At 47.3% G+C, this 16,213-nt stretch overlaps 1 pseudogene; it reads right to left on the minus strand.

Annotated features, from left to right (window-relative positions):
- The window catches only part of LOC149355015 (calsyntenin-1-like), a 489,555-nt pseudogene that overhangs the window by 84,159 nt on the left and 389,183 nt on the right, over positions 1-16,213 (minus strand).

Here is a 16,213-nt window from a genome sequence, read left to right on the forward strand (position 1 = left end):
TCCAATTGCTTTCCCTGATTCCAACTGACCAGACCACTTTGGTCTCTCAGCTTTCAGTTTGCTCTGCCATTTCAGGTGAATTATCCAACTGGTCCCCAGGACTCCATTGGTTTCATCACTTTCGCCTAGACTGCCCAGTTTGTCCCCCAGCTGTGTTCCAAACTAATGGTCAAATTGTCCAAAGGCAGAGTTGATTCCTCAATTACCATGTGGCTAGTCCACTAGCCAGGTAATAGAGTTAGTGCCTTGCTCTAAATGAACAGTCCATAGCATACTGTTAGTGAGCCGAGCAGGAAGGTCTAACTGGGTGCTCCAATTGGTTGAAGATGCACGGCTGGAAAATTTCCAGTTGGAAAAAACCAATCGGAAACCAACGATTTCCTTGATTGTGATCAGAATATTGCTCTCTATGAACACAAAACGGGGAAGTTATGAGGTCTTAGTAAAAAGATTTGAGCTGCTTTATCAACTGCATTAATTTAATCATTTGAACTGTCACTGTGGGCATTAATCAATGAAATAACTTTGCTCAATGGACAAGCGCCACTGGCTCCAGGAGCAGTGCCTCATGAATGGGGTATATAAGTGTGCGCAAAAGTATGCTTTATGGATATATATTGACTGTGTCTGTGTTCCTTCTATGTGATATTGCAGACTTGTTTGTCTTCAGTTCCCTAAAGGATTGGAATTGTCACAATTTCAATTCCCATGTTAAAATGTTAGCAGTAAACGCACAGCGTCTTAAGCTCCTAGGACAAAATCCACTTAGTTCAATACGATTCGAATCAAACTAGCCGAGAAATGTCTACTGGATCAGACCAAATGAGGTCTTTCAATTGGGGTGGACCCCTTTGTGCCTGCCCAATTGGAGCTGACCATTTGGTGTCGGCCAATTCAAGTGGTCCAAATAGTTTTTTCCAATTGGTATTCTCCAATGGTGTTGAAAACACATTTTGAAATATTCAGTTGGTTCCAACTGGCAATTTAGAATTGGAACCCAGTGGTTTTTTTTTGACTGGGTTAAGACAAGGCCATAAAGTACAATTAGCATCCAGACACAAATATATTGGGATACAGATAAACAAAGGACAGATATGCACAGAAAAGCCCGAGCAGTCTCTTAAGGCTAAAGGCTTAAGAGATACTGAGATAATGAAACATGGAGCATTATGGATGTAAAACAAATATAGTACTAAGAGGTATGCATTTAGAAAGGAATAATGGCGCCGAGTCTTCCTTTCGGAAATGTGAATCTGTGCTTAAGGGGAGAAGTTAAGTCGAGATTAGATGCAAATCAGAGAGCTGTTGGAAGATTAGCTGTTGAAAGACTGAGGCAAACGACTCGATGCCCTGCTTGAAAGGCTCGTACTCGTGTGCCAGGTTGGGTGTGCCATTAATGGTGATGCTTGGCAGTTCAGCATCCAAGATGGTTACCCATGACTCCACAGTTGGAACCTTCTGTGCTTCTCCATTGCTCCACCGGGGGGGGGGGGGGGAATCATGATAAAAAAAATTAGAACCAATGCCATGAGAAGAGTCAGCACTTCAAACAGACAGAACACGTCAGAGAAACATGCCAATAATCTCATGGAACGCAACAAGGCTACCCTGAAGGAAAAGCTTACTCCCAGCGGTCCACACAATGCACAAAGTGTGCAGCATTACATGAGAGGAATTAACACAAAAAGAGGTGTGTGTGGGGTGCATGCAAGTGCATGATTTGTGTCACGGAGCTCACCCTTCCGGCACTGCACCTCACTACAGTATTGACCGCAAAACAGACAAGCAGATATATACAGCATGTGCTCTAGAAAAGACCCCTTTCAAAATTCATTAAGCTGGCTTTGCCACAATGCATTAATCAGGAAATAGCATTGCTGGCCAGCAGTCAGAGGAAGACAAAGTGCTGAATGTGTTTGACTGCACTTGACAACTGTGTGTGCTGTAGTCACCGAAACAGCGTCAACACCATTTATGTTACAAAACTCATGACCAAGTCTGCATTTTCTGCATCAAAAGTTAGGTACTTCACCCTTACTTGGGCATTTGACAATACTGTGAAGCTGGCTCAATGTATTTTAGAACCCCATTACTATGTGTTGGAATGAGCCACTTCAGTTGTGACGTAGCTGAAAGTGACAATTAGTCTTTTTGCCATTTTCTCTCCTCTGTGGTCCAGAATGGAGAATGCTAAATGCAGAAAAGGCAGTGGCTGTACAGCACTGCTGCCATAGTTAGAGAATTATCACGCGTTTATCTTCCTCTCTCCCGGTGCTAATATTCAATCCATAGCGAAAACACCAAAGAATGAAATTAACAGCACTCAAGGAGCGTATGAAATTCGAAATGCCTTCATTTCAGTACAGAATAACAATGTTCATTTAACATGCAATGACTAGGCTCCATTTAGGGCCTCTGATGTGCTGTCTTAGTCCACAATGACCTAGCTGCTGTTCAAGAGAAGTTCTCATTAACTTGATTAACTGCAACACTTTACCTGGACTAAGGACAGCTTGCGAGCTAAAACCAGCTGCAATGTGCAAGTTATCTACTGCCACCTTTGGACTGTTTGCAGGCCCATGAGCCCTTCTGCTGGGTGAGCTCTATATGGCATGTCAGCCAATGAGAAACATTTGAAATATGTTTCTGGCCCCATACTGGCTGAACTCAAAAAGAACAGCACAGTGAACATCTACTTATGTAGTTTGATCGAAAGGATCCACTATATTTTCAAACTACATGCACCAACTGCAAAATTCTGGCTTCACAAAAAACATCCAGTGTTCCCAAAAACCCACATTCCACATGCACACACTGGACATCAAGAAGGCACCGATTCCGGATATCCATGGATTATCCCTGAATACCTGCAGACTTCCCCTGCGTACCTATTTGACACACAATTTCGATATCGACACAATACTTACATGACAGTAGTGGCCACAGAAACAGTACGATGACCAGATGTGGGGAAGTCGCGCAAATTGACATAGGCCACACGGAACACGAGATCTTCGAGGGTGTCCTGGTCCCGAGCTGCCACTGTGACTTTGCTGCTCGGAATCAGAGGTCACTTCCTGCAAGAACACCATGAAAAGAGTGGCCAGAAACATGCAATCACAAGGTAAAAATTGCCATTCTTGTTGCTAATAGCATATGCAAAAGCATGGAATGCCTATAGTTGGCAGCTTAATGTTGTCTGGTGCTAATGAGAACTTCACTTGCCATAACAGTACCGTGCAATCACCGCTCTCACAGCTAGTCTGCTCTTCCAAGCCTCAAATGAACGATGCATTCCGAAGGCATTGCAAAAAATACCAGCACAAACCAACAGGCAGAACTTTCTTTAATGCACAAAGAGTGACAATCCCAGGAGTCAGAATACTTCAAATTTCGCTGTGCAGTTGACCACACTGAGCAGCAGATGCTGTGAATAGCTGCCTCCAAAACAAAACAGTGCCAGTGTCCAATCAGTCTGTGTTCGTGTGGCTGCCAGTGGCCTTTAATGGAGCTTGTTTCGGTTGCACAAACAGCAATCCAAGATCCTGACATTGGATCTGCAAGGACTGGCACAGTAAGTGCTGGGGATGTGAAATCAGCCCTGTTCCACCTTATCTTATTCAAGAAAGCAGAAAAGGCCAAGCTCCTAGCAAGGCATACACTTTCATGAAAATCTCACTGTTACATGAGCACCTTCTTTGTATGGCACTAGAATAAAGCAGCTGGGCCTTTCGATGTATGCAAGCCAAACTATGTGACAATACCTTCTTCAACGACATCCAGATCTCAGTCCCCGATACACAGCAAGGAAGACATCTGCCATGAAGCCGGATCACTGAGCATAGCACACACCCTCTGCCGCAGGCCATGGAAACCAACTCTATTTACTGGTAGAATTCATGGTGCTGACAGGAATAAAGAGACCACATACAGTAACTATCTGCCACTTGCCATTCCTGCAGCCTGTGAATCTGCAGGGGGAATGTCAAGCCACTCCTTGCAGAGATGCAGGCAGGAGAGCACATCAGGAGACTCCGTACGCTCCCTCAACACAGACAGGCCCATCAGGTAGCTGCGGAAGTGGAATGCCATCTTGTTGTCCTTGGCTGCATGTGCGTGAAGTCAACGTAGCGGCTGCTGTATTCTGCCTCTTCAGTGATCTACAGCACGCTTCATAGGCACACCAAGGAATGCATGTGGCCAGGCCCCACATGACCAGCTGAATTTAGGCAGCAGAGTTGGCTTCACATCATGGGATTAGAAAACACTGGCGCTGCTTATCACCAATTTTGCACCAAAGATCTGAAAATGCTCACCAACCTGTTGTGATTTCTGGTCCTTCTAAACATACTAAATGGGTCAACGTGCAGAACCTTATTTTAGTTCCGGCCTAGAGGAAAATATTTCTCAAGATACAACTTTAGGAAGCATGCCAGATTAGCAAGCTATAGATATGGCTCTATTTTGTCAGAATGGTAACAACAACATCAATGCCATCATCATTAGCCTGACTATGGCCACTGCAAGACAAAGACCATTTCTTTCCCGAGTATGGCGTGCGTGGGCGGCAAATGCTTTTTTGCACCGACGACACAAACGCCTGGCCCACGTACGAAAAAACACTGCTGATCCCTTATAGCACGTACTGATTGTAGGCAAATTGATAGCAATGGCTCAGACCGCAATGGGGAGTGGTAAAGGTGAGCTGCAAATAGTGCAGACTCAACACTCGCAAGTTTTGTGCAAACTCTTCAAGTCATGTGTCATGTATGTACGAATTTTATGATGCGGTATATTGCATCGATAGCGCAGAATAATATAACCGAGGAATTTCTTAACACATACATTGAGATTAGATGTGCTGGCACACATATCCGGATAGATTATTACAAACATCAGGAACTGCAGTACGTGCCGGGAGAGGTTCGCCAAATATGCATTAAAGAAATTTGAAAAGCATGTATATTCATATAAGGCATTGCATGATTCTCCATAGAAGGAGAGAAAAGTATTCCTATTATATATTTATGCAAAAGAGATTCGGACTATTGCCAAGCACCAGTTGAGTTATTCTGTATGTTTTCATCTTTCGCTAAACTCCGTGGCTTGTGCTACGATATAACTATAGCGGAGCCTCATTTCCTTTCTGTGAACATGCATCATAAACATAACCAGGTAACAGCGTACCTGTAAGGCCAACTGTAGCTGCATGTTTAGGTTGCAGAAAAAGAGCGTTTTCGTTTTGCAGCCGGATTATTTTTTCGACAAAATGTAAACAATGCGCTCTGTTGGAACGATTCACTCAAAATGCAATGACGGAGTTGCAGAAGGGCAGAACAGAGTATCGCTCGCGAGCAGTTCTCAGTTTGCAGAAAACTTTCTTAAATTTGGATGTGCGGTGGCAAAGAAAAGCGGGATCTATATGCTATGTATTCAAGCGGTCGCGAAATATTACGTGGGGATAAGTGCAATAAAGCGCACATGCTACTGAAATTGCGCGCATACTTTAAATAAACGTTTCCTGCAGTTAACCTCTGCAGATGTATTTTCCTTGACAACGTGGATCATGGTTTTCTGATTTGGTGGCGTACCAAAAAAGTTTAGGTTCCGAGTTCTCTTACTAGTACTGTTCAAAAGCCTGTCATGTGCAATTTACCGTCACGTTGTAGCGGAGTTTTTAGCCTGTTAGAATACCGGCAGAAATGATCAAAGGGTGCTGCGTGTACTACCAATGTTTGATACATCTTACTAACGAGAATAAACCGAATAGTCGTCATATCCCAGCTCGCAAATGATTTAAAAAAACACATCTTAGTGAATGCAAAAAACATGCCCAGGTCTGCAACGCGGCCCCACAGCAAAAGTGTCGAGGCGCTTCCCACGCAGGCGGCCGCTCCGCCCGCGTGCCTCGAAGCCTTTGCTTGACCGCCCAACCATGTGTCCGCGCCCTTGGAGGCTAGAGTTTCTTTTGTGACTCCATACTCATTCGTATACTGGCACAATTATTCCTTAAATTAATTGTCTGAGTTCCGCAACTTGTCAAAACCATCTATACATAGCATTGCTACAGCAATTGTCCACATACTTCGACAGCCTCGTTTCATTAATCTCCGAACAACACGATCAACAAACTAATTTCGCAGCGATAAATGTCAGTACGCAAATGAGATTCTTTAGAAGAAAGCTGTTCAGACCACTTTTAAATACAGGCACTTCTCTTTCTTTTTTTCTTTTCGCAAGGCCTCACCTACAGTGCCGCAAGCGGGGCTGCCACTTTGGCAGCACGAATGCTGCCTTTTAGGCATTGTTCGCACGAGCATTGTGCGCGTTGTTCTTGTTCAAAGAGCGCAGTGTAGGCATCGTCTGGAAGCTCAATGTTCACTGTCAATTGATGCACACCGCTGCAATGTAACTGCATTAACTGCGCAAGAGGTGGTATTGCAGATGACCAATTCGATAGTTTCTTCAACATGACCTACTTCAGAGAACTTTTCTGAAGAAACTACATAAATTAGGACAGTTTCATTTGGACTACATGTAAAATAGACATTAATCTATTACTTCCCATTTTGAAATGTGCGTTCGTTGAATTTTATGTGATCGGCGGCCTTTTAAATCTATCAAAATTTAGTTATTTTGGGCACAAATATCTGCCGCTTATCGGGGCGCACAGCATCAATATTTTTACCATTTGGGGAGAAAAGTATAGTAGTAGTGCGAAGTTTAATCAACGTATCTTAATTAGTTCGTTTTTAATTGCCTTTCCAATTTTAAGATTTCTGTGATAGTGAAAGAAATAGAGACGGGCAGGGCAACGCAGGCGAGCGCTAAGATAATGCTTGTCTGCGTCGTCCTATATTTCTTTAAACTGAGGCGGTTTTCGAAGCAGCCAATTTTTTAGGGTTTTGAAGTAGTGTCATTGATGATCACGCCTGTGAAATTATTTTTTCGATTTTGACTAAAACAGTGCCGCAATCACCAATTGAAAGCGCGATGTTTAAATCTCCCACGTCCCGCGCGAGCGCAGGAGAGGAGAACAGTGGAGAGGGAAACCTAGTCCATGTCGGCCAACGTGACGTCACGTTGAGGAGCCGGGGATACTTCGGCGCACCCGAGCGAGCTTTCAGCTTGCGTTGTTTCTCGTGCTGCAGGCGTTGTTCCTCGTACTGCGTGCATTGTGACGTGCAAAGCGTGTCAGCCGATGTTCAAAACGAGGTACTACTCTGCGTACGTGTCCACGAACAACCAAGGCCGCGACTGTGTCGTCTTCCACTGTTTTCCACCATAAGCCCGCAGCGCAATGCTCGCTGCTGTGACGAAGAATTCAAGCCGACCAAAGCAAGCGTACTCTGCTCGAAGCACTTTCGTAAGTTCGGCTACATGCAGGAATTGTCCCTAATGTGATCTCTGGAGATTTCTCTCGAAAAGGCGCGGCTGAACCATGACACAGTTCCTTCGATTTTCTTGCGCATGAGAGGCGTGTCACCATTCCGAAGAAACATGCTTACTTAGCCCCTGAAGAAACCTTACTGAGGCTCAAGCATATGTCGCTCTCCTCAGCTTAGGTGATGGCCAGACCACCTGAGGCGTGCTCAGCAAGGCTTGGTTAGTGATGTTATACTCGGTTCGACGTCTACAAGCAAGCAAGCAAAACACAATAAAGCAAATCAAGCAAGCATCGAAGCTCTTCATATGCGGCATCTCGTTTAATCGTAGCTAAGCGATTAAGGTGGCGGTTCCACTGCCGCCATCTTGCAAGTAGTTCATATTCTGCCACCAGGCTACGACACTGATCCATCACTGAGAAAGTGTCGACCCGTCTTGCCCCCAGCGACCCGAGACTGGTTTTGGTTGAGATGTTGAGATACGTGACCGGTCCTTTCTTGACCCGTGCTGCGTGAAGGCTTTTCTTTTGCTGCTGCACCTGCCTTCAGAGGATTACAAACGAACCATGGAAAACCCGGCTGCTAGTCCCCGTCGTGCCTGGGGGGGAGGTGTTGGCTGGGGTGGTTCCGCATGCTTCTTTCTCTGCCTGTCCCTTGCCAAAGCCAAAGAGAGTGGGGCTTCCTTTATTCGGTCTATGGTTCCGGAAGGGTGAAGGGAAAAAGTTGGAGAGCCGGGGCAAAGAGGGTACCGTCTTTGTCCAAACGGGAACAGAGGACCGTTTCCTTCCCTCTCTTGTTTAGCCTTGCCCGAGCAGCCACAGAAAGCTGTACCGTCGATGTTAATATCTGGAGGGCCTCCTTTGAGGGAATGTGCCGTTTCGTTCTTGAGTTTTACCCGACTACAGACTTTACTGTTTTCAGTGTCGTGACATACATTAGTGAGAGCAAAGAAAAAGAAAAAAAAATAATGCTGCCCAGCCCGCATCGCAAAAGGCACAACGTCGATACAGTGGAAACTTGGGAGAGTTAGTGATAATTGTTGACATAATTGCACAGCGCAAATTACTAAGTAAGCGAAAAGAGAAAGCGGACGCCAAAAATAGGGAAGGTGTGATATAAAGCAAATTATTTATGTTTATGTCTCATGTATATATTTCTAGTGTTTTTGTTTTGTTTTTTTTCCAATGAACCTTATAGTTGAAATCGGTGCCTTTCTTCTGTCCTTCCTTCTGCTCTCGTCTTTTGCGCGTGCAATCACTGGTCTAGAGTGTAACCTGCAAACTCTAGCGCTGAAAAAAATATTTTTTTATCAAATGGTATTTCATCTATGATAAGAAAACTATAACAAAGACAGCTATACAATTTAGTCAACGCTCAGCGGATGCCTGTCCAACCTTATAAACTATGGTTGGTAAAGAAAAAGGCAGATAGAAGTGGGCAATTGTCAATTTCTGTTTACCTTTGAGATGAATCGACATTGCGCAAGAGACGTGGAAATTGCTATTGAGAGGTTAGCACCGCAGGGTGTCGGAATGTGTTTACCTCAGAAGCAAATATTCGTCGTACATGCGGCGGCACCTTGCAACCAATTGCGATCAACTTAGACGGAATATTGCCAAGGTTCACAAAAATGCAGTATACAGCTAGATGCATACCATTCACAAGGCGGACTCGAGACTTTTTTATAGACATTGTACGAAAAACGGGGGGGGGGCGGGGGGGGGGCGCAGGAACGCTGCGAAAAAAAAAGGGGGTCGGCTACAAAGCGATAGTTCTGTAGGCACTTAGGGCGACCCCCTCCCCTCTCTCGTTTGGACCCTCAACTGCGTGCCCTTATTCATTTTAGACGTACGTCTTTCTTGCATACAGATTGCATCATTAGGTTGCTTATTCCCTCCAGAATTTTCCATCGCGTGCTGAAATGTATATCTTTCTTGCCTTGCGTCGATTTGCCTCGATTTGGTTGGATCAAAGATTGAAAAAGTGCGCCCGCGTATGTGTGTGTGTACGCGTGCGTGTCCACGCGCGCGTACCTCGAAACTGAAGGAACAGCTGCTATTTTCGCACCGTCTATTGTCAGGCAACTATAGCCTCGTTTACATGAACCAGACTTCGGCGGGTCGAGCCAGGAGATCAAGTTGAGCAACGTCAGCCCAACTCGACTGCATGTTTACGTGAACTCGATTTTAGCGAGCCGCGACCGGTTCAACAGCAGCGGCACCAAGCGTCGAGCGGCGCAGCGGGAAAGGGCAGTGGCAGCCGGGAAGATTGCGGCATGCACGGCTGCCTCGGAGGCGCTACGGCGCAAGCGAATAACAGGTTCGCATTTATCACCTCCCCTTCCACTAACCAGACTCCGACCGGTTTACGTGCTATCTGCTGTTGGGGTCGAGTGAGTCAACCCACCCCCTGCAGCGGAGTTGACTGGACTCGCTCCCTCGACTCCCGGGCCCGACTAGTTTACATGAACCCAGTAACCGGTTTTCAGCTCAAATCCTCAACTCAACCCGTCATGTAAACACCGCTTATAACGTGCTGGTAATCATTTTCCGAGAATTCCTTTTCCTGCGGCGCTAGTCTACCCCGCCTGCAGGAGGGGCGCGCAGCAAGGGGAGGGGGCGGTCCTTTGTGCCAGTTCCCGAAAAGGGGACTTCTCAGCACTTTAGTCGGTTACAACAAAAGAACGAAGCGGCACACGCAACTCAGAGGGAGCTCTCCAGCCAATCACGTCGATTTCTGTGGCTGTGCATGCAGCCAAGCCTGCGAAAGAGAGCGAAGGAGTCGGCGCTTTGTCCCCGTGTCGCCGAGGGTGGATGTCATTTGTTCGGGATAAGGCTAAAAGAATAATAACGCAAAAAGAAAGGAAAATATTTTGCTGCCCCGGCATCTGCCATCGTCTCTAGGAGCACCTGAGCTGGAGCAGGGGAAAAGACAGGGAGAAAGGCGAAGGTGTGATGCCCCCGTTTATTGTCTCAGCTGCACTGGCCACTAAAGGGGGAGGGGGGGAGAGGGCTGGGGTGCTCACCTTTCTCATATGTCCGCGCGAGAGCGTCTTTTGCACAAAAGCGCTGAATGTTACAGGTGGGGCCATATTCGGCAACAGACGGTCGTGGCGGCTTCAGTCTCCACCGGTGCTGTCGCGGAGCACCTATGGAGACCGAACAGAAAACTGTTCGGTCGACGCGCTTGGCTGGGCGGTCTCCTTTGATGGGCATGTGCTGCTTCGTTCTTGAGTTGTACCCGACTCGTATACCACATGGATTCATTTCAGCGGAGGAACATGGCGCCCTCTGAACCACGGCATTCGTTTGAAAGAAGTGCGAGTCCAGTTCAGGAAAACTGCACCTGCTCCATGGTTAGTGCTGAAATAGTGCAGCTGCAGCCGCCATGGAAGCAGATGATGGTTTGCGGGTTGTGATAAACGGCGGAGACTCAAGTAACTTTCACTCGTCGACAAGCTAGAACGCTGCTCGAGTTCTCCGAAGAAACGGATCGAGGCTGGTTCATGGCAACATGTTATTGTGATGTGCTGTTTGCACATTTCTTCATGAGATACGAGATGTTGGCTGCCGCTGATGTAGGCTGTGAACAGCTGGCTGCAATTCATTGGCATCGCAAAGGCTAGCGACGACCAGGCCTGCACTCGACCATCCGTTTTGGAAGCAGACAGTGCCAAACTGCGCTCAAAGTGCCGGAACTAGCGGTACACACCCGCCGCACCGCCGCTGCCGCAGAACTTTGCCGAACTGGTGCATTGAGTGCAGGCGAATCGAGCGCTCTCCAACTTCCCCTCCACAGCGCTAGTCGGAACAACGAACAACCGGCAGCACGAAGCGAAAGCCTGTCTCTTCCCTTTCCTGTCGCTTTAGCAATGCCAAAGCTGTCCTCGAAAAATAATACGACGTCCAGAATGCGTTTCGTAGCGTCATGTGAAAAAAATTGGCAGTGGCTTAGCTCTGCTATGCCTGGATATACGTAGCGTAAAGCGCTCCGGTGTTTCGGCCGCACGTTTCGCCTTGGCTGCTCGACGGCGAACTGCCAGGCGACAACCTCGTAATCGGAAGAATTTACATTTTCCAGTCTTCTGCGCCGTTTGGCAGCTGCTCGACTCTCCTTAGCTTACCAGAGCTTACATGTTGAGCGCGACCGTCATTTCTCCGCGCACCCTCCTCGCTCATGCGCAGTAGCGCGCGGCGCAACTGTCGTAAACACGAGGTCACGCGTCGGAGAGGAGCGCACGCCGGCGGCGAGAAGCGTTTGCGGGACGGCAGGCTGGAAACGCTGATTGGTCGATGGGATGCGCTTCTCCGTGACGTTTTTTGACTTTGCCCTCGTTCTCAACCGGACGTGGCGTCAGCGCGCCTTTCTCGACCTCTCCCTAGAGCGCCTGGGGAATCGCTAGGTGCACCCGCCGCGCCGCGCGTGCGTGGTGAGCGGGCATGCCGCATTCGTTTCGTGATCCTCGGCGCGCTCGTTTCGAGGCGTGTGCAGCTATGGCGTTCGTGCGTGGTGCGCTCGGCGGCGACAGCCAGCTGAAATTTCTGTGCAGTTTTTGCTTGCGGCTTTCGCCGTTTCCCCAGGAGCACGTGGCTAGTGTCGTGCTCGTATTTAAAGTTTTTGCCGCGGCACTACAAGGATCCGCATCAGGCGCGCTTTGAGGACCGCCGTTTGACAGCTACGCTGACGCGCTTGTCGGGGGTGCGCATTCTCAACCCTGAGGTAAGGACTGAACTACATTGTCGCAAGTTTTCTCGTGCATTGAGGACTCACCAAATTGCGGTGCTTGTAACGAAATTTTTTTTTTTTTTTTTGCAGCGTCGTTCCCTGGATATGCTTCTCGGAAGCCGATGTCATTGTTCGCCGCGGACGCTGGGCCTACTGCTCGCCGCCACGCCGCTGTAGGTTGACGTTGAAGAGCTGCTCCAAACGGCCCTTTTCAGGGCCGCTTGCTTCCTGGAAGATTGCGGGCATCAATCTCGCGGCCGTGTTCCCTCTCTTTGTCGAAATCGGCGCCAGACATCAGAACCCGCGCTAGGCCTCGTTGCAGGGTTAAACGAGTGCAGTGTGGCTTTAGAGAAGTTATGACTTGCGCTTAGTCTATCTATATCATTCATTCAGTGCAGTGTGCCTTTGCTTCTTTAGCGACTTCTCACGCCTTGTCGAAATCGGATTTAAAGCTCACGCCACGCCTCGTTGAATGGGTTAACCGAGTGCAGCGCCTAGCTTTGTTTTTGTGTTCTAACCTGTAAGCAGTGCACCTTTCTTCGCTCCTTACTTTTGTTCTTTTCAGTCGTTTCCTGAATCCGTCGAAAGAGCCAGGCTTGCCGGATGGTTGTTCGCCGTGAATGGAACCACGAGGCGATCGCATCTGCATACACAGCACGACTTTGTTCCCCTCGTGTTTTTTTTACCAAGGATTGCTTCGACAGCTCGTGCAAAACGAGGACTGCGCACGCCGTGTCGTCGCTGCTTAGTGAAGAGGCACAAAACGGATGTCGTCCTTACTAAAGGCCCTTCTCGGGGCCACCTCAGTGTTTCCTGGCAGACCACGCGCTTTCCGCCCTGTGCACATGTTCCCCTCATTTCCAATCATTTGTAAGTTGCATATCAATGAATTAATAAATCAGTCAATGCACTTTATTTACCAGAAAAATCTGGCTGGTCACCCTGGGCTAAAAGCTGTGCACACAGCTTGACAAGGCCCAGGGGACCATTAGATGACAGTTTTGAACGTAGGAAAAACAAGTTGGTACTTTAAAAGAACATGGAAAGTACACCAAACAATATAAGAGATAAACATTACAATCGCGCATTACAGTAAAGAAAAAGAAAACACTTTGACAGCAGACATACAGTATCAATTTACACTATAATACATACAAAAATCACGACATTCAGCATTATGGCACGAAATATAAGAACAGCACATAAAGCAAAAAAGAGAATGCAAGTTACAATAGTACAGATAGATTAGCTGTTTACATTTGCATATGCATAAAATTAGTCCTCGTCTCCTTGGGCCTCCTTCAAATCCTGCAGAAGGCTTGAATTTGCAACTGCTAATATCAAAGAAGATTTAGAAGAACTTCAGTTTGGGATACACGGTGCATAGTACTTGAGAAAACAAACAATAGCGCCTACAATGACACACACAGAAGAATAACTATGCAGCACAAGCGCTATCCTGCGCTCTACAGTATGGAACTGTGACTGAAAAATGAACCTTCACGTCAGTGAAATATGAGCCTTTAGGCTGTCTACAAATTGTTATTACAGAAAGAAAGAAATATTAGTGAATGTTGTGTGAGAGGCTTGCATATTACTCTGTTTGTTTATTTATTTATTTACCCCTCAAGTCCAGTGGCATTACACAGATGTTAGGGTGGGCTTGTCTAAAAGGAAAGTAAAATAATAGAGCCCGGCCCGCACCGCTTAGAGCACAACGGGCTAGTGGCATTACACAGGGGGAATGGTAAATATACGAAAACTGAGAGAAAAATACAGTTGATTACATGAACATTAAACAGCGCCTGAATATACAATGTTAGCTAGTGCTACGCGGAACTGCTCGTAATTTGCAGTGCCGGCAACTTCTGCGGTAAGGTGGTTCCAGTCGCATGAGGTTCCCGGCAGGAATGACTGCGAGCAGCATTTTCTGTTGCATGACATACTTCCAATTTTGTGATCATGATCAATGCGGCGGGATACAGAAATTGTACGGGGGATGAGGTGATCACGAAGAGCGGGATGATGGTACAGCTTGTGGAACAGGGTGATACGAAACACTTTTCTACGCGATGTCAGTTATGGGAGGCAGATATTAGACTTCATAGCTGTGCGGTTGTAGTTAACAAGGATTAAACGCACAGAGTTATTTTGCACCAGCTTAAGATCATTAATGAAGTCATGAGCAGGGTGCCATACACGTGTTGCATGCTCGAGTTTTTATCGTATTAGTGTTTGATAAAGCAGTAGTTTCAAATTGGAAGGAACGTTAAAGAAGTTGCGACGTAAGTAGCAAAGCATGCGATTAGCATTTTCAATTATGTTCTCGGTATGAAGAGACCAGTTAAGATAATAAGTAATGTGGACGCCGATGCACTTATATGATGAGGCTGATTCCAACGAAATGTTATCGATGTAGTAGTGAGGTGGGACGGAAGTTTTTCTAGATACACGCATGACTTTGCATTTGTTCATATATAGCTGCATTCACCATTCTTCGCACTGAAGTCAGTGGCTGTCTCGTCAAGTAGTCCCCTGCTTTGTACGTTCACCTTGTTAGCGGCTGTCTTATTTCACACAATTCCACGTTCTACACGTTGATAGGTATCGTGTTCCTGCCTTGGTGGTAGTGGTTTATTATTAAAAAAAAAGGAAGCAAAAGAGTGTTGCCGGCTGCGGCAATTGCTATCTAATATCTTAAGCACCCGAGCTGCAGCCTGCGGAGACGACAGGGAAAGGGAGAGGATAGTAAGGAGAAGTATAGAGGGGAGCGACAGCAAGAAAGGACAGGGGAGAGCTTTGTACACTATTTACAAAATACAAAAGTAATCAAGTTCCCGCCACCGTTGTCTTGCCATGCCGCCGGCGCGGCGGCGACGGCGGTGCCATTTACCTGCGGTTGCGGTGGCCAACAACCTCGTCGGCGGGAGGGGGGGGGGAGCCACCCATTCATGTCTTTATCCCACCAGGGACACAGCGACGCCAGCGAGGGGACCATCCCTTTCTGGCTTGACAAGGAGCGCCGACCAGCCGCCTTGGGGACTGAGGGCAGAACAAATTAAGCCACTTCCCAGAACTGATAAATGAAGGCCGCTAACCCCACTGGTGAAATGTCCGGGCAGGTGCTTTGACCTTAGTGGACATGTCGTGGCAATTATCTCAGACGTCGACTCGTTTCCCCTGGTATCGAAATGAATATTGCTCGCGTAAACGTTAACATTCAAAGATTGAGTAATGGTATAACGTCTATACCTTTCGCCATTTATTTTTCAATAACAAAGCGCAAAAAAATTTTTGTGCAAATAAAATGAAAAATCGTTGTTTCTATTTTTTCTTTTTTTATATACAGCAGTCTGTCCGCTCCCCCTAAAACCACTCTCTGTGACCGCCACTGACTGAAGTAATGTAAGGTTGTTAGTGTTGGTTATTTCTCTAAAAATGACGCAAACATCAGCGAATAGGTGAATATGAGAATCCATAAGAGAGCGGGGATCATTAATGTTAGATCAGGAACAGTAGCTAGGGTCCAAGAACTGAACCTTGTGGAACTCCGGAAGACACCTCTGTAAAACAGGTGTTATAACCGTAAGCATGGGCGTCCGGAGGGGGGGGCAAGGGGGGGCGGCTGCACCCCCCTGGAAAATCGCTCACTCGAACCGTGAGTGATGGCCGCACGCCAGGGGCGCTGGTGCGCTCAGCCAAAAGGGTAAAAGCAGCCCCGCTTCCACGCTTTGGGTCACATCTGCGAAATGCCGCGTCCGGGCGCGCGTCTTTACGCCGTTTTCAAACCACACGGTCGTTAGCTCTGTTGAAAGGCGACCTGTTGCAGACATACAGCGGCACCGGCGGGCATGTGTTTCGAGCCGCCTTGAGATGGGTGTCTGTTTCTTTGATCTCTGGACAGATAGCGACACGGAGGCAGACAGTGCACAGGACATCTTGTTTTCGCCTTCGTTACGCCGGCCACCGATGAACTCTTCAGGAGGGAAGGACAAATCAGCCGTGTCCACCCCGCTTTGTCGGGCTGCTCAGGGGCAAGCGGGCGATGAGTTGGCGCCGCCGCTCGCTGTCTCCTCCGATCCACGGGAGAGCGCAGTTCGGTA

This window comes from Amblyomma mixtum, chromosome 3, assembly GCF_055824585.1.
Source record: "Amblyomma mixtum isolate Tamu chromosome 3, ASM5582458v1, whole genome shotgun sequence".
NCBI classification, from domain to species: Eukaryota; Metazoa; Arthropoda; class Arachnida; order Ixodida; family Ixodidae; genus Amblyomma; species Amblyomma mixtum.